Genomic DNA, 26,716 nt, shown 5'->3' on the forward strand with positions numbered 1-26,716 from the left:
GTCTTCAAATGTTGTTACCCATCGAATCGATAATATATGAGAATTTTTATGTAGTAGGAGAAGATCAAGTGACAGAATAAAATAAAATAAGAAATACATTGCTCCTTCCGCTGTTCCACTCTTTTCGATCTGAATGTCAGTTATTGGTAGTACTTCTTTGCCAGTCTGCTCGATACGAACAGTAACGCACGTGCATGGTTTCGTTGTCTGAAATGTTCACTGATATTGATTTCGTGTGGGTCTTCATATGAACATTTATTATGACAGGTGTAACGAAACAGGCCCCTCTCTAACATTACTTCTACGAGAAATGACCACGTTCAAGTAAAATTTCAATATAAAAACGTAATCTTTCAAATTAAGGCAAATTCTGATAAACAATGTTAAAGGGGAGATGTAACTTGACGCTGTTACTACTGCAATGTCCAACATTACATCGCTCATAGGCAATCTCGGAACGTCTAAAACAACAAACAATAAAATTTCAAAAAATAGGACTATTCTCACAAAGCACGTAATGCATTGCGTGACAAAATGTTAAACACACAGAAGGAAGAAACGGAATGGAACTTCACGGATTCAGAGATTATATGATACTGCAGTGAGTACCAAATCGAGTCAACTTGGCACTACGAAACCACTTTTGACGTTGTGCCCGCCTTTGGCCTCGATAGACACACTGATTCGCTTGGGAAGGATGTCATAAGGCCACTGCACATTCTCCTTGCGCTGGCTGACCTACGACTATTTCAACTCTTCCTTGATATCCTAGACGAATTTGGCGCCCGAACTGGTCCCATAGTTTCTATCGGAAAGAGATCTATAGATCTTGTTGATCACGGGTTTACCTCAATATCGTGCACACAGTTTATATTGATCCGTGTCTTGTGTGGACACGCATTGTCCTGTTGAAAAATGTCACTACGATACTCTCACATGAGAAGTTACACATGACGACGCGAGATGCCTGTGATGCTCCGTTGTGCCGTCAGAGATCCCTCAATCACTACCAGCCATGACATGTCACACTCGATAACCCCAAGACTAAAACCGCTGACTCTGTCAAAAAGATAGCAAGAAAGGGTCCTCTCCCCAGGTCACCACAATACTCGCCGACAGTGGTCATACAATTTAACGTAGAACCGCTATTCATAGCTGAACATCATGCAACGCCATTCTCTAGCAGTCCATACTTCCTGGTGACAGCACACTCGGAACGCAGCCGTTTGTGTAGTGGTGTTAATCCAGCCTACGCGTGGAACAGTAGTTTACTAGTCTGGCTGCGGCTAGTCTCATAGAAATGGTGCGGAACGATACCATGGAATGTTGTAGGGAGACGATTACTTGTTCTCACAACGCAGACTTGAACAGGCTGCGATGTGTTTGATGCTCAGTATGGCGATCCTCCCTTGTGGTGGTGAGGCGTCGTCGACCGGACACTTGACAGTGAATATGCCTGCTCTCATGTTCCCATGCAGTCCAATACTGGACCACCATCTCATCTGAATGGCCCAAAAATCTGGATATTGCAGGAGTCGATCAGCCGGCCAAATGGCGACATGCTGCAAGGCTCCTTTCAGACAAGTGCTGATTGAGCCGTTTCCCTCACTACACATTATCAACATGTGCTTCACAGTGAATGCTCAACGTCTGATGCTGTTCATGTTTCTTGTACTTGTACACCCTTAGCAGGCCTGGTAACAATACCAAACACGAACAATGCACTCTTGTTGCCGTTTTACCTGTCAGAGAACTGCAACGCTAATCGTTTACCTACCTGCCATGGTATGTTCGTGTACGAAGATATTTAGACTATGTCTCCTGAGTGCTCACTTTTTTTTCATGCAGTGTATTACACCCACTTGAACTTAACTGGTATTCATCAGAAAAGGTAAGCTGGCTCCCACACTGATATTCCAGTATTACGAGTTCTGAGAGCTAAACAAGCTCTAATGTCTACAGAAATCCACGAACTTCCAACATGCTGCAGTAACTGTGGGTCACCAACTTGTGTTAATCAGTAGACCGAAAAACCAGACCAAAGTGGCAAATTTTACATTTTTTATTCACTCGATAACTAATTTCAGGCCGAGAGCCATTTTCAAATCGTTGTAACACAGTCAAAAATTGTATTTGCGAAGACTTGAAAACCATGTAAAAAAAAGCGGAATGAGCAGTTAGAGCGCATACAAACAACATTTATCTGTATGTGCACATTATTTATGGCTTTCACATCTTCGGAAATACAGTTCTTGACTATGTCACGATGATGTGAAGTGAGTCTCCACCCGAAACTAGACACTGAGTGAATAAAAAAAGTAAACTTCGCAACTTTGGACTGATTTTTCGTTGTACTGCGTATACCAGTGAAATTAAAAGTCCTCTAGCAGTCCAGTCTCTTGGTCGATGGCAACCCACATACTCTCTCCTGAATGGTGTCAACCAGCTAGCCTAATGCTACGACGTTGTCACTGTAGGACATCTGTACCGTTATTGACTGTTAATGTGGTGACAATTTCAACATTTATTTCAGGTTTGGGTTACCAACTCTCGCTACACACACCTGGATACGCAACTGAGTATCCAATAGCGGCATTGGACAAGAATATACTGAACAGCTAAAATATGCAACGGGTACAAGGACTTATAATCCAAAGGATAGATACATTTGCGCGCTTCGTTAATACGTTCACTCGACGAAACGCAAATACTAGATCACAATTGAAGTAGTAGTATTATGCTGCGTTTTCTCTATCCCCTTTGCCGTAGAAGCTACTAGGGGTGCAAGCTAAGCGTTGGAAAGGGCGGGGTGATAATTGATGGCAATTTTTTTTTCTTGTATAACTGGAAAGCCGCGGCTTCTAGCGAAAAATGTTTCTCAGTGCTAAATTAAGCTACATCAAATTCCGTAGAATAAGAGTCACTCACGCCTTGTACGGTGAAAGTGACTGAAGAAAATCTCATAGGCTCGCCACTGTCACTAGCCACAGCTAGTCATTTTCATGGTTGATTTTGAAGAATGAGCGTTGAGCAGAGTAACGGGACAAGGAGGGCATGGCCCCACATCGCGTTGTAGCCAAACTCATTCAAGATGGCGGATACAAGATGGCGGCCATAAGTGTGGCAACATCGCAGTGACGTCATGGCAGAAAGTTCTAATTTTGGTGAGAATATAGGTCATTTCGGCTACCTCCACTAACCTAACCCTGCCTCTACACTTATTTGCCTATGCATTGAAGGAGGACAGAAATTTGATAGAGTGGTCGGTTCAGATGGAGTTGTAATGAGGTATGATTAAAAGGTAGACTTATGATGCATTCTAAAAAGAGAGGGAGATGTTGCTGCAGGTCATTCAACCATTTTCTCCCGATGTTCTCTCGGGGTACATCAGTTGTGTAGCATAACGTGCATTTTACTAGTATATAATTGAGAGCTCTGTGTATGACTTAGAGCACTATCTATTTGCGTTCGTCATCAGCAAACCTCTCAGCCATCAGAGGACTTCCATTTCATGTTTGATGACGATGAAACAAGTCCATCCTGTTTCAGCACTTTCCTATAGACGAAGAAAGATTTATGCAACGTACTCCATTCGCCTGCCGCATCTTAGGCATAAAAGCGAGTCATCAGTTTAATAAATACGATGATTCTAAATTAGCGACAGGTGTTTGTGAGGCAGTGCAATTACCATGTATACATCTGCTTGGCAAGTGTCCTGTTTATGGAGTGACGTGTAATTTACCATGTTGAACACCGCTGGCATCCATTTGTCTGTTTTCTTGTAAGAGGATCGTTACTAACGATTATTTTATGGGATTAATGTGAGAATAGCATAATTTCCGAGCTGTGATCGGATGTGAACAATAGGCAATATTCACTTCTGCAAAGAAATATTGTGCCTGTATCACACAGGACCGATGTTATAAGAAAGTAGTTTTCTTATTTTACATTTGGCCACCATAGCTTATCGTAGAGAAAGCTGTAAGGAGAACGTATATCGTGTGCTGGAAATATATTTCTTACACTGGAATATTAACAGCGTTGCATTCCACATGACGAGTAGGTCGGAAACCCCATTGCTCTAGCATTACAACGTGTTTTAAGTGTAGCACCGTGCAGCCTTAGAAGTGCTCTTACCAATATTTTCTTGGTACTGATCTCAGACACTATAATTGACAGCGCACTTGATTTACTTAAAATACTTCAAACGCTTTCCGTCTGGAGTTCCATCATGCATAAAAACCGCCCGTTTCTTCTTCTTAATCATCTGGTACTACATAACAACACTTTCATATCTGCCATACACCGATAAGGGGTGTTAACGTACTCGACATGCGCCCATTTGGAGAAATCTCGTGCGGTTGAATGGGTATTGAAAGCAACATTGATGCGGAACAGCAGCTACACACTCGGCTCACTCTATTCCTTCACGAGTCGCACAATGTAGCGGTCTATTGTAGTCAGCTGCAAATTAATTCGGCTGCAGGGGGCGGGGTTGGTCAAAGATAATTCGAGGAGATCCTTCAATCTCTAACTTTATCCTAAGAGTGCTCTGTGACCTCCATCAATATTGGGAAAGGTCATAAATTACGCACTATGATCGAAGTGCTATAAATGTGTAGATTGCTGCATGGTACACTTTGCTCTTTATGTTCGAGAATTAACAATGAATGGATGTACTGCACAGTAATCTATCTACATTCACAATGAAGTATATGGTACTCACAAAGTAGTGGAGGAGCGGTTTAACAACGACAGAAATTGGGGAGCATGCTGTCGCGTCATTGGTCGGTCAGTGTTGGAATTACGATAAAATTGCTAAAATTGATCGCACTATCAACTGCGATGCTTATTATTGCAGTACATCGACGATGTCTTTTCCGTCCCATGCACCCACTGGTACACTGTAGATTAACACATAATGATTGACTGACATCACTTGTTTGAGATGAAGAACGAGCCTTGGCAGAGGGGCATGACCTTCTGGGGATGGCTAGCACCGAAAGTGTGAGCACGTACATGATTGCAATACGGGGAATCAGTCAGAACCTAACACCAAGCCACCAGCTATCAAGCCATGTTAATGATGAGTTTAAATGTGAAGGCCATCATTCACCTTCAGACAGCTGTTTGTAAATACTCCATAAGGCTGCAAAATTCTTCAAGTTTCCATATGTTGTGACTATCTTTTATTTAAAATCATCCAGTGTGTGTGCTGTGGGAGAAAGCTTCGTTTGGCTTTGGCCTTACACATCGTTCACAACTGGCGGAGCTACGACATGTTCCCGTTTCCATAGAATGGTCAAAATGCGTTCCTGTCGCACTGACTCAGTTCACTCTGCTTCTAACCGGGTTGGAGAAGGTTGTAGATATAGCGCTCTCTGACTTCTGCTCAGTTCATACTTAAATTAGAACGATCACATGTACAAAGCTGTAGAGACTAGGGAACAGATACAATATGCATAGGGGCTGCCTTAAAAAACAAGTTGGAGTTTTACTGTCGCAGATGGTTTCGAAAAAGGTGACTCGTTTTGAGATATGAGAGTGCCACGTATATGATTCACTGTAGGCTGTAATCATTAAAAGACTTCTCCATAGGATCCAACGCAGGTATGTAGTTGAATGGAGAGACTTGATTCCAAACCGCAGGCAGCATTTCTACCAGAAAGCTAACACCATAGATCCGAAAGGTCAGTGTATTGGTCATAGGATTTTGTACATTTCTTACGACCGCAATCCAGCGTTGCATTTTTTTCTTAAGTGATTCGTCGCATACCACACCGTCTACTGTATGTGATCATTCTCAATTAACCATCGCCTATAACCCAGTGGATATAGCGCAGTACCTGTGACATGGCATCAAGGTGGAATGTGTTACAAATACTGGAGAAATATCTAGTGGGGAGTTGCAAATACCGGCCCTATATCGCGTTCCTTAACCGAATAACTTTGTAAGTTCGGTGATTTTATCACGAGCTTGCACCGCTTACATGTAACCCGATCTTTCAACCCGTTAATACACACCCCAGCGATCAGTCTATACCCAATGTCGCGGTGTTTGTGTGGAAGACCACTTCATTCGCTAGCAGTATCGAACCTCGATTTATAAAACCTGTATAGCCTTTAACATGAATATCGTTAGCAATATTTGTTGACGCTGGTGGAACCAAGACCAATTGTAACAGTAACGTAGCAGTTCCAATAGTATTTTCTTAATAACTGGTCGCTTACAAGACGATTACGCCTCTGTTCGTAAAACACACTTGTACCACTCACAAGAAAAACGAATGAGACATATCCATCCATCGCGGATTTTAACTCAATACTGCTTGGTACCACCAGCATTCAGTTATTGGCGAAGTATTGTACTTAGTACGGGATGTGTGTCAGATTCACTGTGACCAGCAGGCTTATAAAGTATGTGTGTATTCCCACATGTGCAAAGATAATGACAATGTCCTATCTTAATAAAATGTTCTTATGTGTGTGAAATCTTATGGGACTTAACTGCAAAGGTCATCAGTCCCTAAGCTTACTCACTACTTAACCTAAATCATCCTAAGGACAAACACACACACCCATGCCCGAGGGAGGACTCGAACCTCCGCCAGGATCAGCCGCACAGTCCATGACTGCAGCGCCATAAACCGCTCGGCTAATCCCGCGTGGCTTCCTATCTTAGGGAAGGTATGGATTTGACATGGAAAACTGCGACACCCGTAAGGGGAATTAAAGATTTTTTTGCGAGGAAAATTAAGTCCAGTCATAAGAATGGTACATATATTTATATTTCCAGAGCCACAGCCGTCAGGAACCATTTATAAGTACAGTGGCTGGTTTCCTAGGACGATTCTGTCTGGGTTGTGGGATTGCACATTGCGGCAACAGCTTTTCGCTGAAACGGTTGACATTTCCGGCTTACGGTGGGAGCTGTCTGGACTGGAAAAGCCAGATGGGGTACAGGAATGTAGCTGTCCTAATCCTATGGCGCTCTAGGCGGCTCAATATCGAAATAACACTAAATACGTGTTGAGCAGCCTTCGTGATCGCTTGTGTTCTCCGTGGATATTTCAGAACATTCAATATGGGTGTTCATTTGCGCTGGACAGTTATTTCTTCCCATGTAAATTGTTTCGTTGACTGCTTCTACACATTGCCCATCATTATTTGGTTGAGAGAACATCTATTGTCATTATATTAAAACTGAAGAAATTCCTCCAGCTGTATTCAAGGTGTCGATTTCATTTTGGCAACTAGTTTCAACGCTGTAACAAAGTCGTCTTCAGGCCCATACACTTGTTGACGTCAACTGCGTGCGGCTGATACTAGATGTCAGTGGTAAGATACGGAGCACATCAATATCTTACCACAGACATCAAGTATCAGCCGCACGCAGTTGACGTCAACAAGTGTATGGACCTGAAGATGACGTTGTTACAACGATGAAACTAGTTGTCAAAATAAAATCGACACCTTAAATACAGCTGGATGAATTTCTTCATTTTTAATACAAATTTATACCAGCCGACGTCTCACTGTCCTCCATTTCAACTATGGATGTACGAAGATCTATTGTCATGTCTGTCGTGTGCATCTAGACAGTGAAAGATAGCTGGAAGAGACATTTGCTGGTTCTAAAGATACGAGGCACATCTTAGTTGATTTTGTAAGTTAGAAGGATAATTTGGAATCTGTATATCAGTGACATCAGTATTCGTGAGCAGGACTACAAGTTTCCTCAATTTTTTCGAGTTCTCACGTAAAGATCTTTGCAGACGAAAAAGTTTCTACTTACTCAACAGTTTGCAGCACATACCACCATGCTGCACCTAGCTAAAGTTTTGTGTTTGTAGAGAAATAATTTCCACTTTTTATCTTTAGAATTATATTGTGCAAGTGATGCTGCTATGCAAACGATATTGCTGTTTACTTGATATCGAGAACTATGACGTAAACAGAATGATATTGTCGCACACCATGTGAAAATACATGCGTTCTTGTAATTTCAGAGTATGGAGATAATTGCAGAAATCAGGGCAGTAAGCAGGTCAGGGCAAGAAACAGTAAAGCCTTTGTGCCCAGGGGAAACCGCAGTCCACTGAGGGCGCTCTGACTGTGTATCAGGCATACTTGGCAACTGACTTACGACCGTTGGCCACAGTGGATGACTAACCGACCTCGAGGGCGATGTCCAGTACTTCGAGGATTATAAACGATGCATGTGCTGGTGCTATCTGTCTCCGCGATATATGTACGAGAGTCTGGTGGTCGATAACTATATGCAGGATGCAAAACTGATGATTGTGTATGGTGCAGGATACGAATTGTGTTCACTACTTCATCGATATGGTTGTGGTGATATACATAGGTTGGAGATCGGTTTCACACTGAAAAATTCAATCTTTCCTCGACAATAGCAGAGCAGTGTAATTGAGGAAGTGTCTTTGGCTGTAGTCTCCATACTTCATGATCTGCAGACAACTTTAGCGGGGTTTAAATGTCAGTGCAATATAACTGCTGTTTTTTTTCGGTCTGTATAAAATAATTTTGCCGCTGAAAGTCTCGTAATTTGTCTGTCTGGGGAAAGAAAATGGTGGACAGTGCTCCCACACTGGCAGCAGGAGCAGCAGTTTGGCGGGTAAGTTCAGTAAGAGCCAATCAGGATACTCCATTCACAAGACATCCTTTGTGCGGAGCATAGGAACGTTTACAGACTGGTTCGAAAAAGACGGGTGTAAGGCCTCTACCGAAAGTTCCATAACCTCTGAGAGTAATGTGATGTCTTCTTTGTTCAAGCTCTAGGGCACTGAAAATTCTCCTAAAATTTCAGATATTTTTCTCGTCTGTAGGACAATGCTTCAAATTCTGCTTGTGTAAATGTTCTGATTTCCCTGTCTGTGCTAAGACACCAGTGTGTGCTTCGAGAAGTGAGGAAAACAACGTCCCTGAATGTAGCAGCAGCAATCATCGTTTCAGAAAAGTGAAGAAGACCACTGCCGCTGTAGGACTCAGGAATTTCTCTCTCTCTGGCAGTGCTTTCAAACAAGCAGCTAAAAGTCTAAAAGTGGTGAGTGTCATGTCTTTAGTTTTACAGAGATATTTATTTCGACTTCAAAATATCGTAGTTTTGGCGTGTAAAAAATGTTCAAATGTGTGTGAAATCTTATGGATCTTAACTGCTAAGGTCATCAGTCCCTAAGCTTACACTCTACTTAACCCAAATTATCCTAAGGACAAAGACACACACCCACGCCCGAAGGAGGACTCGAACCTCCTCCGGGACCAGCCGCACAGTCCATGACTGCAGCGCCTTAGACCTGGCGTGTACAATTCAAACTTGCAGATGATATCGGTTTCGGGATCTGTTTCCCACGAAAACGTGTGAAGTGTCTCAGGGAGGTTTCACAAGTGTGCAGTGATCTTTTTCAGAGTCCATGTTCAGTGTGGCAGTGTACATCCCAAAATTTAGGCAAACTGCTGTATACCTTTTTTAAAGGTATATTTAGAGACATATTCCGTTGGATTTAGTAACTCTTGAAATAGCTCCTGCTCAAAGACAAGTGTATTTCCCATAAAAGCGCGTGAAGTGTCTCAGGGATGGTTTCACAAGTGTGTCGCGATATTTGTAGAGTACGTGTTCAAGTATGGCGGTGGTGGTAATCCTCTGAATAAAACTTGTAATTGTTTAAATATTCTCACGTCATGTGGAAGACTCTCTCTCTCTCTCTCTCTCTCTCTCTCTCTTTGTGCCGTGGTACATTTGGTTCTTGTGATTTCTTCAAGTTATGTATCCGACAGTATTCTGCAACACCAAACGTAACATCTCCTGAAGATGTTCGTGTTCAACGACAAATGATATCCGTGTGCTGAGGATGGGAAGGAGGAAGATCACGGGTATTTCCAACGCGACAGGAAGTGGTTAGCGCTCGGTCCTGCGGCTATCGCGTGGCCATAACGTAAGCCAGCGCGGAGACTTGGGGCAGGAAGCCCGGCACGATGCCTCTCTTCCAGCAGGGCTCGGTAACTGGTGTGAACGTCTTGCGTCTTACATTTCGGAAGACTGGACTTTACTGAATGATCTATGGATACAGTACAAGCAATTATTAGTGTCAGCTGCGGATCATAGCTTAGCCCATCTTCATTATTTCATGAAGCTTATTCGTCCTCACCAAATATCATAGCTATCGTAAAGTCCCCATAAGCTTGGCTGCAGCTAATATACTCCTCGGTCTCCAGCACAGACATCCCATCGATTGAACAATGTAAACAATTACGTCTGTCCTTCGAACCCAGCAACTAGACACAGACTGAATCCTTTCCCCGCCAGTTTTCCTCAGACCGCCATCTTGGATTACGTCATTGGATGGCTTGGGGGGGGAGGGGGAAACATACAGCGTCCTCCGGTGGTGGTGGTGGTGTCGTGAACTAGATCAGTTGGACGCTAGATGTCATCGTGAACACACCAATTTCACTGACTAAATCCTTTTCCCACTAATTTACATTTGGGGGAGGAAAGGGGAGGGGGAGGCGCAGAGAGGGGAGGGTGGATGGCAGGGGAGGACAGGTTAGTGGAGGTAGCCCAGTTGCTCTATTGTCCCACCAAAATTTCAACTTCCCGCCATGACATTGCCATATCTATGGCCACTATCTTGAATCCGACATCTTGAATCAATTTGGCAACAATGCAATGTGGAGCCATGGCCCCCTTGTCCCACTATTGAACAGTACTCTCTTAAGCTCATTTTGCTTTTTCAGATGCATGGCACACCGACAATGTGAATGACATACGCTGGTGACTCCAGCATATTAGAAGGTAAAAGAAAGGACATGCAAATTTACAAACCCACATCCCTAATTTCGGTTTGCTGCAGAACCCTTTAACATGTTCTCATTTCGAATATAATTAACTTTTTTGAGATGAGAGGCTTATGTCCACAAACAAACATCGTTTCAGAAAGCATCGCTATTGCGAAACGCAGCTTGCCCTTTTCTCATATGATAAACTGCGAAAAGTGGATGAAGGACAACAGGCAGTTTGCATAGTTCTAGATTTCCGGAAAGCGTTTGGTACGGTGTCCAATAGCAAGCTGTTAACGAAGGTACTAGCATATGGGCCCGCATCTCGTGGTCGTGCGGTAGCGTTCTCGCTTCCCACGCACGGGTTCCCGGGTTCGATTCCCGGCGGGGTCAGGGATTTTCTCTGCCTCGTGATGGCTGGGTGTTGTGTGCTGTCCTTAGGTTAGTTAGGTTTAAGTAGTTCTAAGTTCTAGGGGACTTATGACCACAGTAGTTGAGTCCCATAGTCCTCAGAGCCATTTGAACCATTTTTGAACTAGCATATGGAATAAATTCTCAGACATGTGAATAGCTCTAAGACATCTTAAGTTATGGAATCCAGTATGTTGTCTTCAATGGTGAGTGTTAATCAGAAAGAAGGGTATCGTCAGGAGTGCCCAGGAAAGTGTGATATGACTGATATTATTCTCTATATACATAAATGATTTGGCGGAGAGGGTAGACAGCAGCCTGCAGTTGTTTGCTGGTGATGCTGTGGTGTACAGCAAGGTAGCCGAAGTTGAGCGACTGTAGGAGGATATAAGACAAACAATTTTTCTAGTAGATGTGATGAATGGCAGCAAGCTCTAAATGTAGGAAAATGTAAGTTAAGGGGGATGAGCAGGAAAAAAAACCATGCTGTTCGGATAGCGCATTACTAGTAACCTGCTTGACACACACGGAGGTTAAATGTCTGAGCGTAACATTGCAAAGTAGTATGAAATGGAATGGGCATGTGAAGATAGTGGTAGGAAACACAAACGGTCGACTTCGGTTTATTGGAAGAATTCTAGAAAAGTGTGGTTCATCTGTAAAGTAATCCGCATACAGGACGCTAGTGCAACCTATTCTTGAGTACAGTTCGAGTGTTTGGGATCCGTACCTGGTCGGAGTAAAGGAAGACATCGAAGCAATTCACAGGCGGGCTGCTAGATTTGTTACTGATAGGTTCGAGCAACAGGCGTTATGGAGATGCTTAGGGAAGTTAAAGAGAACGCCTGAAGGGAAGGTGACGTTGTTTTCGAGGAACACTAACGACAAAATTTAGAGAACCAGCATTTGAAGCTGACTGCAAATTGATTCTGTTGCCTCCAACATTCGTTGCGTGTAAGAATAACGAAGATAAGGTACGAGAAATTAGGACTCATACGGGGGCATGATAGTCGTTTTTCTCTTGTTCTGTTTGTGTGTAGTACAGGAAATGAAACGACAACTAGTGGTACAAGTATCCTCCTACACATGCCGTACGGTGGATTGCATGGTAGCGATATAGATGCAGGTGTAGATCCTTGTTGGATACGGCAAATGGATGCGGAAAGTGAGGCCCAAAGCATGGCGTTCGAAGATCTGAAGAGACTTATAGAAGTTAGTGGGTAACTAACTAAGAACTGGGCGGCTCATGAATTTCTTTAAAATGAAGGGGATTAGCTCCCATGTTTGGTCAGTTCGTAATTGTAGTAGTTTTGGTATATTGTGGGCTTTCTGTTGTATGGTTAGCAGTTTCCACGGTAGTCCAAGGTATTTTAGTGTGGTAGTTAGCTGTATAGGACATGGTGAGGTAGAAATCGTGGAAACAGAAGACATGTGTGATGTGTCCTATTTCCTGTGTTTTGGTGGGGTTAATCTGAAGACGTTATTGGCTACACCAGGAGGTCAACTGACTGACATGGATTTAAAAGGATCGTTGGGATTTCTGGAGTGCAGGATAGAGGGAGAGGAAAGTGGTGTCATCAACCAGCATACTGAACGAGGTGGACGTCCGAGGAGATGGCTTGGGAATATCAGCGGAGTATGAGAGGTTAAGGAGAGGGGAGAAAACTGAACCTTGGGGTACTCCTGCAGTGGGATGGAAAATACGGGATTTGGTGTCATTAACAATGAAATAGGAAAGGTTGCAATGACTCAGTTGACTGAAAGTGAGTAAGTCTGGAGATTGGGAAGGAGACTGGAATGCCATATGTGAATTTACAGGTGTTGAGTTGTTGGGCAGGAGAGTGGTAAGGTTCAGGTGTTGCTCGTCACTGGGGAAGGAATGACAGGAGCTATGCTGGGTAATAGGAAGCATACGATATTGGGGCAGATGGCAGGGATGTATCAAGAGAGGGTGGATTCAAAGATCTTAGTAAACAATGAGGTGACGCAGATGGGGTGGTATGAGGAGGTATCACTGTTGGGGGGAGGGGGGGGGGAGAGACGAGTTGTTCAGTTCGGAAAAAGTAGGATTTTGGAGGTTTTCCGCAGGTCAGGATAGTAGGCTGTAGAGAGGATAGTGGTGTACAGGATTGCAAGGGTGATGAGAAAGGAGAGAGGGCATATTTTGAGGTGTCAATAGGTAATACGGTATTGACAATAAGATGTAAAGACCATAACATCTATCTATACCTCAAGGAATGCCCTCTGTGTGATGTGCTTATTTTATGTTCTGTGATGGGATTGGGGTGTTTATTATGTTGTTCAAGTACCAGAAACTGGGACTCAGGAGAGATGGGATTGCGTTATCTGTACGTTTGTGGAGAGTATGGAACTGAGGATTGTCAAAGTCAGAGAAAATGTCAGACAAGTAGGATGCAAAGTGATTGGCTTTCCTCAGATCGTAAGATAAGGAATGGTTGTTTGAAGGAACTCGTAAAGAGAGATGGAATGGGAGCCAATAAGTCTGTGGAATGCTTTCCAATTTTTAGAAGAATTAACTAGGAACTTAGTATTGAGTATGTTGCATGTTTGATGATGTTCCCCTCCTTTTTTTGGCACTGAGTAAATTTCTAATGAGTCACTGTATTTTCTAGTGGTGTGTAAGTGTATCCCAGTCCCGAGTTCATAGGAAGGAGCAATGCAAATGACAGGATTCTTGGAGAAGGAGTATGGTATGTGATGAGAGAGTCGGGTGATGAGGATAAATGGCTTTAGCAGGGATTTTGGAGGAGATAGCATCTGACAAGGTCTTCTGCAGGAAGTCTGTGGCATGGAGGACGTTATTGGGTTGCTGGAAGGTTGTGAAGAGGGTGGAAGGTGGGAAGGGGGGGGGGGGGAGAAGGGCTTCCCATCTGAGTGTCCAAGAATTTCCAGTAAATATTCCATTTGACACAGAAGTAGTCTTGAACAACTTTTGGATGGAGATTGTAATGAGATGCATGGGGATGAGCAGTTTTTATGATATGGTGAGCAGGACAGGTACATGATTAAAACCAATTGGATCCAAGACTTCTGCAGTGCGGCATCGAGAGAGGCTGGGAGATGCTAAGACAACATATGAGATGGCGTTTCTTTCAGAACAGGTGTGCTGTGGAATGGGGACAACATCACCTTTTAGGAATTCTGTAAGCTGACGCCACCACTGGAATTCTGCACGGTATCTACTATGGATTTAGCGATCAACAGCAATTATAGAGGCGGTAAAGGTAGGGCCGATACCAGTGTGGAAATCATAGGGGACGGGATTATTAGGTCAGATGTAGATGGTAACACAGGTAACAGTTATGGTTCTGGAGAGGAGGTCATAGGGAGAGGTACGTGTGGTTTCTTGTGGTTGGAGGAACCTTTTCTTGAGGATGAAGGTGTGTTTGATCAGGGCATGCATAAAAAGGGACTTTTTGTTTGATAGAAAGCGGATGTTGGTGTATAGGATAGTGCTGTCGCGCAGTAATGAGAGGCTAGGAAGCTGGTCACGTGGGTTAAGTGTGGAGAGGTTTATGTTAGGGTGTCAAGATGGATCCGATTTCAGGAGTATGTGGCTTTGGTGTTCAGGTGGAATACTGAAGGGGCAGCAAGGTAGATCTGCTGAACGGTATGTGGTAGTTGGATGGGATGGTTATTTATAGGGCAATGATGGGGATACGGATGATGTCGTCAGCAGTGGCCGGTCTTTCTTTGGCATCAGCGTTACCATAATACAACTCTAGCAAGACGAGCTAAACCCCGAACACAACTTAATAAGTGAATACAAAATCTGATTTGAACAAACGAGAATTCTTACTCATGTATCGAACTATTGGGCCTAGACGGAAGCAGTTGAAACTAAACTGCGCGAAAACAAGCTTACCAAAGACACCTGCAATGCACTTAGCTATGCACGGAATCGTGCAATTGATAAAAAAATATACAAAGAAAGACTTCTCTTGGCTCATCGCCCGATACGAGGGATGGTGCTGCAAACGACAGTGGATGTACCACAGATATAAACTATGGACATAGAGGCAGCCACCTCAGTACCCGACATTTCCGTGATGTCACCATGACGTAATCCAGACAATATGAAGCCGTTCACTGGGGATAAAAGTGAGAGCGTCGATAGTTTCGTGCGCAGCCAGACTACGATGGTGGGAACTGTCACCGAAAGTTTGGTAAACCGAGAACATGTTATCTTTTCACTGTAGAACTAAACTCCTCCCGAACAGGCCATGAAGGCCCAACGGTACCGACCGTCCGCCGTGTCATCCCGTCAGCCCATAGGCGTCACTGGATGCGGATACAGAGGGGCATGCGGTCAGCACACCGCTCTCCCGGCCGTATGTCAGTTTCAGAGACCGGAGCCGCTACTTCTCAATCAAGTAGCTCCTCAGTTTGCCTCACAAGGGCTGAGTGCACCCCGCTTGCCAACAGCGCTCGGTACACCGGACGGTCACCCATCCAAGTACTAGCCCAGCCCGACAGCGCATAACTTAGGTAATCTGACGGGATCCGGTGTTACCACTGCGGCAAGGCCGTTGGCATCTTTCCACTACACGTGTCTTTAATTCCTTGGATTACACTGCCACCTACATCCTCATGCCGTTGATTATTTGTTTCTTCTACCTTTTAGGCAAGAGGTCGCTCTAAAAGTCTGTCCACTCCTGCTCCGTCTTTCACATGACATTTGACAGAACTAAATCATATATGTATTGTATAAGATTGTGGTTCGTCGATGGAAAAATGGTAAAAAAGAGAGAAAAGTCAGCATAAGCCAGGAATTCAAAGAGGAGAACATGAAAGACTGGACAAGCTGATGACTGAAACAGTGGGTCAAGGACGATGAACGAACCTGGTACCTTGCTGGACGCCCGGTGTTCAGTGTCGTGGTGAAAAGGAGAGCGCGTGAATTCACAATGGCAGGCAGGCAGGGGTGTAAAAGGAGCAGTGCGCGAGCGCGGCGGGTGACCCCGCGCCGCCCTGCTCGGCGCGGCAGCCACGCGCCCCTGATCAAAGCGCTGGGATGAGATCGCGCCCGGCCGCCGGCCCATCGACTCCGGCGCCAATCGCGCAGTCTCTGATCTGACGTTTCGCGTCGATTCCCTTTCCACCTGTCTGCTGGCGGCCTTTGAAGAGCAACAACAGCACAAATTGGAGCCCTAGGAAATATAATCCCCACGTCGCAATTTTGTTACATATAGTATCGCGATGAGCAGAGCGAAACCCCCTGTATTATACAGATTTTTTTGTATTCGTATTCTCCTGTACGCTGTGTTACTTCCAGTGTCGTAATCGCGCAGTAGTACTAACTCAATCTACCCGCCATATGCAGCCCTCTGTCTGAAGTTTCCACTTTCAGAGCATCGGAACAAAAACTCTAATTTTTGTTGCCTGCTTCAATGTTGTTCTTTCGATGCTTAAACTTTACATATACCTTTGTGTCAGCCGCGATAATATGAATGTCTAACGACAAATATTGTTCCAGCTAGTGCAGTACATCTGAAATTTGCATTTTTCTTGTAAGTCATACAGCTTTACAGATGAATAGTATAGAGAAAGGAAAAACTAATAAACCTGTGAGTCAGGGTAGGATACGATACGTAGAATGCAGCAAAATTTTCTTGGATCGGAACTCCACAGCTATCACTGTGCAGATACAGCCCGAAAACGACAATAAATCGGTGACGAGTGTGAGGAAGTGTGTGTGTGTGTGTGTGTGTGTGTGTGTGTGTGTGTGTGTATGTGTGCATTTAAGTCAACTGGTTCCAGTTAACACAGCTATTCTAAAGCGGAAAGATATTAAATAAATTAGCTGAACAGTCACAGTTAAGCAGGCCTTAACTTTCTACCCGTAAATGGTTATGTTAGAAGCGAATCCTCTGTGATGCCTACTGGGTAAAGTTTAACTGTTAAATGAACTACGCTATAAGTACCGTATTTTCACTACTTTCTTCTTCTTCAGAAATTAGGCACATTGCTTGTTACGGTATCTATCACTTGCATGTCTTCCCACACTTTTTCTTCTAGAACGTTTATAATTTAGAGCATTTAGAGAGAATCTTTCTCCACCCACCCAGTCTATATGTTCTTTCATTTTTTCCTGTTTTCCTTTATTTTCTCGTTTAGGTTATTTATTCCTAAATGTTTCCCTCTTCATCTCTTTTTCGATCTTCCCTTGTACATCCTTCTAGTATTCTTAGAAATTTCATTTCTATAGTCTGTGTTCTACTCTCTTGCTGTCTTGTGTTGTACATGATTAACTTCCATAAGTAAGGGTTGGTACTGCTTGAGCCGTGGTGCGCCTTTTCTGGCACACCAGCTTTTTGGCACGACTATCGATTACCAAGCTGTACTACGTTATTGCCCCCTGTTGTGATCTGGCGGCGGGTATTGGCGGTACGTTGTTTTTGTTACCTTTTTTTTAGATAGATGCACGACTGTCCATTAAAACTGCTGCACCACGAAGATGACGTGATACAGACGCGAAATTTAACCGACAGGAAGAAGATGCTGTGATATGCAGATGATTAGCTTTTCAGACCATTCACACAAGGTTGGCGCCGGTGGCGACACCTACAACGTGCTGACATGAGGAAAGTTTCCAACCGATTTCTCATACACAAACAATAGTTGACCGGCGTTGCCTGGTGAAACTTTGTTGTGATGCCTCGTGTAAGGAGGAGAAATGCGTACCATCACGTTTCCGACTTTGATAAAGGTTTGATTGTAGCCTATAGCGATTGCGGTTTATCGTATCGCAACATTGCTGCTCGCGTTGGTCGAGATCCAATGACTGGTAGCAGAATATGGAATCGGTAAGTTCAGGAGGGTAATACGGAACGCCGTGCTGGATCCAAACGGCCTCGAATCACTAGCAGTCGAGATGACAGGCATCTTATTCGCATAATTGTAACGGATGGTGCAGTCACGTCTCGATCCCTGAGTCAACAGATGAGGGCGTTTGCAAGACAACAATCATCTGCACGAACAGTTCGACGACGTTTGCAGCAACATGGACTATCAGCTCGGAGACCATGGCTGCGGCTACCCTTGACGCCACATCACAGACAGGAGCGCCTGCGATGGTGTGCTCAACGACGAACCTGGATACACGAATAGCAAAACGTCATCTTTTCGGATGACTACAGGTTCTGTTTACAGCATCATGATGGTCGCATCCGTGTTTGGCGATATCGCGGTGAACGCACATTGAAAGCGTTTATTCGTCCTCGCCATACTGGCGTATCACTCGGCGTGATGGAATGGGGTGCCATTGGTTACACGTCTCGGTCACCTCGCGTTCGCATTGACGGAACTTTGAACGGTGGACGTTACATTTCAGATGTGTTACGACCCGTGGCTCTACCCTTCATTCGATCCCTGCGGAAGCCTACATTTCAGCAGGATAATGCACGGCCACATGTTGCAGGTCCTGTACGGGCCTTTCTGGATACAGAAAACGTTCGACTGCTGCCCTGGCCAGCACATTCTCCACATCTCTCACCAATTGAAAACGTCTGGTCAATGGTGGCCGAGTAACTGGCTAGTCACAATACGCCAGTCACTATTCTTGATTAACTGTGGTATCGTGTTGAAGCTGCCCTGTACACGCCATCCAAGCTGAGTTTGACTCAATGCCCGGGCGTATCAAGGCCGTTGTTACGGCCAGAGGTGGTTGTTCTGGGTACTGATTTCTCAGGATCTGTGTACCCAAATTGCGTAAAAATGTAATCACATATCAATTCTAGTACAATGTATTTTTCCAATGAATACACGTTTGTTGTTGTTGTGGTCTTCAGTCCTGAGACTGGTTTGATGCAGCTCTCCATGCTACTCTATCCTGTGCAAGCTTTTTCATCTCCCAGTACCTACTGCAACCTACATCCTTCTGAATCTGCTTAGTGTATTCATCTCTTGGTCTTCCTCTACGATTTTTACCCTCCACGCTGCCCTCCAATACTAAATTGGTGATCCCTTGATGCCTCAGAACATGTCCTACCAACCGATCCCTTCTTCTGGTCAAGTTGTGCCACAAACTTCTCTTCTCCCCAATCCTATTCAATACTTCCTCATTAGTTATGTGATCTACCCATCTAATCTTCAGCATTCTTCTACGAGGCGCTAGGACGTGCTTGTGGTGACGATGGAGCAAACACGCGGGCTCGGGCACCGGTGGCGCGGCCGTTCTACCTTGCGAGACGGTCGCGAGTTTGTGGTGGACCTGTCTGATGTCAACTTCGGTCGCGGCTCGTCGCATTGCTTTGGGGCCTGTTTTCTCGGAGAGACCCATCCCTCGAGACCATCACGAACAACGCTCTCCATCGTACGTGTAAGTGGTTTTGGTGCCTTCTCTTCGTCAAACGATTTGCGTTGCAGCGAGTGTATTTGTTCACCGGTTGTTTCTAATGACGGGTTGTCGAAGTAAGAGCAGCCGCCAGAGTCTGTGTGACTGCAAACTAGCAGTTACTATTTGCTTTAAAATCCACTGGTTGGATGACAATTAAAAGGCAGATTAGCACGAAGGCGTGCGTGTGATTTAGGGTTATTGCCATCAAGCGACATCCCTTGTATATTGCTGTAAAAAAATTTTTTTGCAACCAATTGTTCTGTTATTAGTAAAACTTGTACTTGTAAAGCTAGTGAAACGCGTACGTACTCAGTACCAGCGATGGCGAGGCATGACAGAATCTCTGACCAGAGAGTTGTTTATCGTTGCTAGTCTGCGCTTGACTGCGCGAGTGTTCAGTTGTTGTACGTAGCGAGTCGCGAGAGCATGTAGTTCAGTTCCGAGTTGGACGCTGTTGCGTGTTGGACTCAGTTGCGAGTCGGAGTTATGTGTGAGGAGTCGGCGGGCGTCGACATGGGTCTCTGGTCAAGGTTCGGGACAAGGTATATTGTTGAATAAGGTAATGAAGCAGCATTGCGCACATCTGATAATGTAATGTATGTCAATTGTAATTAATTTGTTCAAGAATTGCCCCAATAATAATTTTTTTTAAAGCAATCATATTTAAGAAAAGAATCATTCCAATTGAGACAATGTTTCCTATGCTTTTCATCCCAGAATCAATTTATCAGATTAGTTATTGCACAGGGCCTAAGGTCAGCGATGCTGCCCTTCAATTTATCAGATTAATTATTGCACAGGGCCTAAGGTCAGCGATGCTGCCTTATTATTGTGGGTTTAATGATTAATGTTCATTTCTCAATTTTTATGTCGAGTTTACATTGGGCGATTATTTGTCAATATTTTTGTAACGAAGTTACAGTCACTTTTATTTCAATTTAACGATGTTTAGTGGGAGCTCAACAACATTTGCCTCTATTCCGATTAACATTCAAATATAGTCATTTAAATTATTTGCCAGGAAAATATTGTCATTTACAATTTCTGTGGGGAGACTACACTTGGTCATATTCAATTCTTTTCATTTTCATATTTTTACTGGGAGGTTACGTTTAGCACGATGCCCATTCACATTTAATTATTGTCTTTTCAAAAATTTTTTTGGCGACATCCGGGCATCCGGACCGGATCGTACTTCTTTGAGAATCTTCTGAAAAGTAGTCAGATATCTCCTCTTATTTACTAAAATAAACTCCTGGAAATTGAAATAAGAACACCGTGAATTCATTGTCCCAGGAAGGGGAAACTCTATTGACACATTCCTGGGGTCAGATACATCCCATGATCACACTGACAGAACCACAGGCACATAGACACAGGCAACAGAGCATGCACAATGTCGGCACTAGTACAGTGTATATCCACCTTTCGCAGCAATGCAGGCTGCTATTCTCCCGTGGAGACGATCGTAGAGATGCTGGATGTAGTCCTGTGGAACGGCTTGCCATGCCATTTCCACCTGGCGCCTCAGTTGGACCAGCGTTCGTGCTGGACGTGCAGACCGCGTGAGACGACGCTTCATCCAGTCCCAAACATGCTCAATGGGGGACAGATCCGGAGATCTTACTGGCCAGGGTACTTGACTTACACCTTCTAGAGCACGTTGGGTGGCACGGGATACATGCGGACGTGCATTGTCCTCTTGGAACAGCAAGTTCCCTTGCCGGTCTAGGAATGGTAGAACGATGGGTTCGATGACGGTTTGGATGTACCGTGCACTATTCAGTGTCCCCTCGACGATCACCAGTGGTGTACGGCCAGTGTAGGAGATCGCTCCCCACACCATGATGCCGGGTGTTGGCCCTGTGTGCCTCGGTCGTATGCAGTCCTGATTGTGGCGCTCACCTGCACGCCGCCAAACACGCATACGATCATCATTGGCACCAAGGCAGAAGCGACTCTCATCGCTGAAGACGACACGTCTCCATTCGTCCCTCCATTCACGCCTGTCGCGACACCACTGGAGGCGGGCTGCACGATGTTGGGGCGTGAGCGGAAGACGGCCTAACGGTGTGCGGGACCGTATCCCAGCTTCATGGAGACGGTTGCGAATGGTCCCCGCCGATACCCCAGGAGCAACAGTGTCCCTAATTTGCTGGGAGGTGGCGGTGCGGTCCCCTACGGCACTGCGTAGGATCCTACGGTCTTTGCGTGCATCCGTGCTTCGCTGCGGTCCGGTCCCAGGTCGACGGGCACGTGCACCTTCCGCCGACCACTGGCGACAACATCGATGTACTGTGGAGACCTCACGCCCCACGTGTTGAGCAATTCGGCGGTACGTCCACCCGGCCTCCCGCATGCCCACTATACGCCCTCGCTCAAAGTCCGTCAACTGCACATGCGGTTCACGTCCACGCTGTCGCGGCATGCTACCAGTGTTAAAGACTGCGATGGAGCTCCGTATGCCACGGCAAACTGGCTGACACTGACGGCGGCGGTGCACAAATGCTGCGCAGCTAGCGCCATTCGACGGCCAACACCGCGGTTCCTGGTGTGTCCGCTGTGCCGTGCGTGTGATCATTGCTTGTACAGCCCTCTCGCAGTGTCCGGAGCAAGTATGGTGGGTCTGACACACCGGTGTCAATGTGTTCTTTTTTCCATTTCCAGGAGTGTATAATTAGCATTTGGCGCAACGCTTTTACTAATTTTGTGATTTTCTTCCATAGTTCATCGGCAATTCGTTGCTCTCTGTTGTATTTGTGTTTGTTGCTTTTTGCATTGTGCTTATTTCATTTGTGAATAATTGTGACTATTGTAAAAATGCCGCGAAAGACTATTAATAGTGCATCGCGAGGTATAATGAATGAAAAAACCGATTTAAATAACTTCACCGATAGTACTTGCGACACGCAATATAATGATGACAATCCACCGTTTACTGACAATCATCCTAGTGATGAACAAATGAATTCAATTGTGTCCTCTGTTAATTTGACGACTATTGATGATGCGGGGCGTTCTGTTGTAATGAGCGCTGCCCAGCTTAACACAACCGGTTTGGAAAATTCACGTGACGAACAGACAAATTTTTCTAATGAAAATGAACAGCGTACTGAAAGTACGACGGATTCATTTAATTCGGAGATAGTGACTAAAAGTGCGCATCCGATGGGCAAACGTTTTTGTGAATCACAGAATGACCAAATGGTCACACAAAACGTCACAATTGCAGATTCACCATCACACGGCACAGAAAATAGAGTAGGTAATTTAGGCTTGGAACAAATTATGGCACTATTGCTACAACAGAGTGAGAATAACAAACAAGTTAAGGAAAGTCTGAAACAACTTAATAAAATTAATGAAAAACTAGACAACAATGATGAAAACTTCAAACAACTTAGTGAGCAGAACAAACAGTTCAATGAAAAATTAGACAACAATTCCAGACAGTTAAATGAAAAATTAGACAACAATTCCAGACAGCTTAGTGAACAGATTAGAGCCGTTGCCGCGCAGTGTCATGACACTAAGGAACAATTACGCGAGGAAATTGAGGCTTGTGCTAGGAAAAGTAGCGAAGAAATTAGGTCTGTTGCTCAGGAATTAAGGGATATGCAAACAGCCACAACAGAAACACTTAGAGAGGAAATTAGCGCAGTCGGTAAACAATGCTTTGAAAAGGCAACACAATTACGCGACGAGTTTAAATTAATGACAGCAGAACTTTCGCGCACAGTGGACGAAAAGATAGACGGGAAATTTGAGCAACAGAACAGTCAAATTGACGAACGTTTTAATCTTCACCTACAAAACAGTGATACGCGTTTCCGCAAATTCATACAGGATCAAAATAAAGTAAAACGTCAAGTCATGGAAACAATCACTACACAGAGACAAGAAGATAAACGTAAAATGTTTGCGAAGGCCAAAACATACGTAGACAACAATATTGCTACAGTATCGGACAAAATTAATACCATCGAACTGTTGAACACCGAATTACGTGATGAAATTTCTGATCTACTCCGTAGAAGAATTTCAGAAGGCTTTTCTGTCAGCGTACTGGTCGAAGACGACACAGCGCGGAATTAAAGATCAATTAATTAGTTTACCAAATTATGAGATTTCCAATTTTTCCACTGTCACGCAATTTTTTGAGCACATGGTCCAACAAAACCAGTACCTAAGTGAACCTTACAGTGAATCTGCACTCATTCAATTATGTATTTCTAAATTGCCACGATCATTAAGAGTGTCACTTTTAACGGGTCAGCAAAAGGAAAACATTTCGGCATTCAGAGATCTGTTACAGCTTCTGGAAGTACAGCAATCAGATTATTCCTTTATAAACAAAAATTTTTTCTATAATAACCAAGGCCAACAAACTTACAGTAATTACGATCAGTCACGTAATTTCAATAGCAAAGCTAACAGACGCTTTAGGAACGACAACCACCAGAACTTTAATAGCAGACAAAATTTTGATTATCAATATCGTCAAAATTATCAGCAGGAACAGGAACCACATTTTAGTAACAATAGAGGTTTTTCACAACAACAGCAACAAAACCAGCCGGTTAGCATACCTAACCAACAATGGAATGCACAAGGTCAACGAGGCTTTAATGTTTCGCCGCGTGCACGTATAGTCCCAGGTACAGCAAATAGTAACGCACAGCAGCAAGGAAATAACTACGTACAGAAAAGACAGTATTTCAATTCCTATCGTAATGCAACCGTACAGAAATGACTATCACGACAGCCGTAAAAATAATGAGCAAAATTTTCAGTGTACATATAAAGGTGCGTTTACACTGCCATTTGTATCGGCACATGTATGAGATACATGTATATGCGACTTTGCGACATGTATCGCGACTTGTATGAGTTGACAAGTATCAACCTCATACATGTATGAGCGTGCGTTTACACTGATTGATATGTATCACTGTGCGATAGCTTTCGACGACGATTTGGAAGATTTCACATTTTTATGTGCTGGTACACTTGCTTTTTTGGAAGATGATAGGAAGAAAAGGCGGAGGAAGCGTAGATGGTGGCAGAGAGAGTTTCTCGCGAATTAACGCTAAAGGATGGCGCATATTTTAGAAATTATGTTAGGATGAGTATGGAAGATTTCCGCGGTTTGTTATCACTTGTGGCTCCTCTTGTGTCCAAAACCAACACAAACTTTCGGGAAGCGATTCCACCAGAGGATCAGTTGGCAGTAACACTCCGTTTTTTGGCCACTGGGGATTCCTCTTGAAACGAAGATTTCATTACAAAACATTTGCATTGTCGCACGATTGCTAATGCCAACGTCTCACACGCGATTGTCGGCATCCGTTGTCAACATTATCACGCGACGCCGCCGGAATAATAGCAAAAAATTGATATACGTGCCAGATGCATCAAAAAATTGTAGTATGTATTACATACCGTTATATATATAAAACTTTTACCTTCACGTCTTGGAATAAAACTTGCACAATGGCCTCGCAAACACGAAGAATAATGTTGCATACGGCACTTTTTGATGTTCTATGCAGATACATTAACGTCGAAACGATAGTCGGCACCTCCAAAACTCAAAACAGCCGCCAAAGAGCCTGGTACTACGCATGCGCTAATCGTCAAAATAAGCGGCAGGCGACAAGACGACAGGTAATGATAGTACTGCGCATGCGCGAGTTCTTCAAATGTCGCTCATGCATGTCGCGTATATGGTCAAAAAGCGATATACAAAATGTATACGCGACATGTATGAGCTGGAGGGTCCGCATACAAGTTCCGTGAATTTTTGTATGAGGTGATGTATCGCGACATGTCAAATTGACATCTCGCTCATACATGTCGCGATACATGTATCCCAGTGTAAACGTACCTTAATAACAGTCGGTCTTACCAACAGCAAAATCATCCGCAAGAACATATTCTCATGAATGAACCCGACAGTAGGTATCATCCAGAACGTAATACGTCTGGAAGAAATAACAGAACAGTTCAAATAGTCGAAATGCCACAACATCCTCCAGAAAATAATAACACGTCAGATAGAATCTGACTAGATACTGTACAGGTCGCATCTTCCAGTAACACAAGCACTACTTTTGACACGCAGAATGTTGTTCACGAAAATGTTATTACTTTCGACGACATCCGAGACACTCTTTTACAGGAAAGACCAGTTGTTCAGAAAACCATTTCACATCCTGTCATCGAAATTAAAATTGGTTCATCGAAATTTTCAGCAGTAATCGATTCCGGATCACCTATGTCAGTTATAAATGAAGAAACTTTTAACGAGTGTAACGAAGAGAATACCTATCCTACATTACCATTAGGCAAAACGAAAGTAAAAGGAGCAGTATCGAGTAAAGGAGTAGACGTTAAATTACAGACACATTTATCATTTTGCATTGCAGGACACACATTTCACTAAAATTTTTGGATTATTCCGTTATTGACGACAGACATTATTTTAGGTACGAATTTTCTGGTACAACACGTTGCCATTATTGACTTTCAAAATTCCTATTTAATGTTGAAGGATGAAAATGTACAATTTGCTATAGAATTTCAGCACTCTTTATCTGCGGAAGAACAATTAATCGTACAGAGGTCATTTCTGCATCAGGTAACATAGACTGTAAATCCACATTGTTCACAGATACGTACGTACATAACTATAATACTCCAGACGAAGCTGACTACGACGTAATGCAGATAAAGTTAAACAAAGCAGTGCAAATACAGACGACGAACGCACGCTACTACGCAAAATTCTTTTACAGCAAGCTCCAGTTTTTGACAACATTCCTGGTACTATGTCCGGATTTGTGTATGAATTTCAAGTCAAACAGCACGACACATTTAAAGCAAAGCATTATCCCATTCCATATATCCACAGAGAACAAGTTAAAAAAGAGTTGCAAGATATGCTCGACCAAGGAATTATTGAACCGGCAGTTAGTCCTTACATAAACCCGCTACATATTGTTAAGAAAAAAGATGTCTCACTTCGCCTCGTGCTTGATTCACGTCACATCAATGACATAATTATTAATGAAACAGATCGACCACAGACATTAGAGGAACTTCTACAGAAATTTCACGGTACTGCTATTTATTCTACATTAGATTTAA

General features: G+C 43.8%; 1 pseudogene; it reads right to left on the reverse strand.

The window, feature by feature from the left end:
* Window positions 1-15,645: 15,645 nt before the first annotated feature.
* Window positions 15,646-15,763, reverse strand: LOC126459187 (5S ribosomal RNA; annotated as a pseudogene).
* Between the last annotated feature and the right edge of the window lie 10,953 nt (window positions 15,764-26,716).

The sequence above is a fragment of the Schistocerca serialis genome, chromosome 2 (genome assembly GCF_023864345.2).
Source record: "Schistocerca serialis cubense isolate TAMUIC-IGC-003099 chromosome 2, iqSchSeri2.2, whole genome shotgun sequence".
Taxonomy (NCBI): domain Eukaryota; kingdom Metazoa; phylum Arthropoda; class Insecta; order Orthoptera; family Acrididae; genus Schistocerca; species Schistocerca serialis.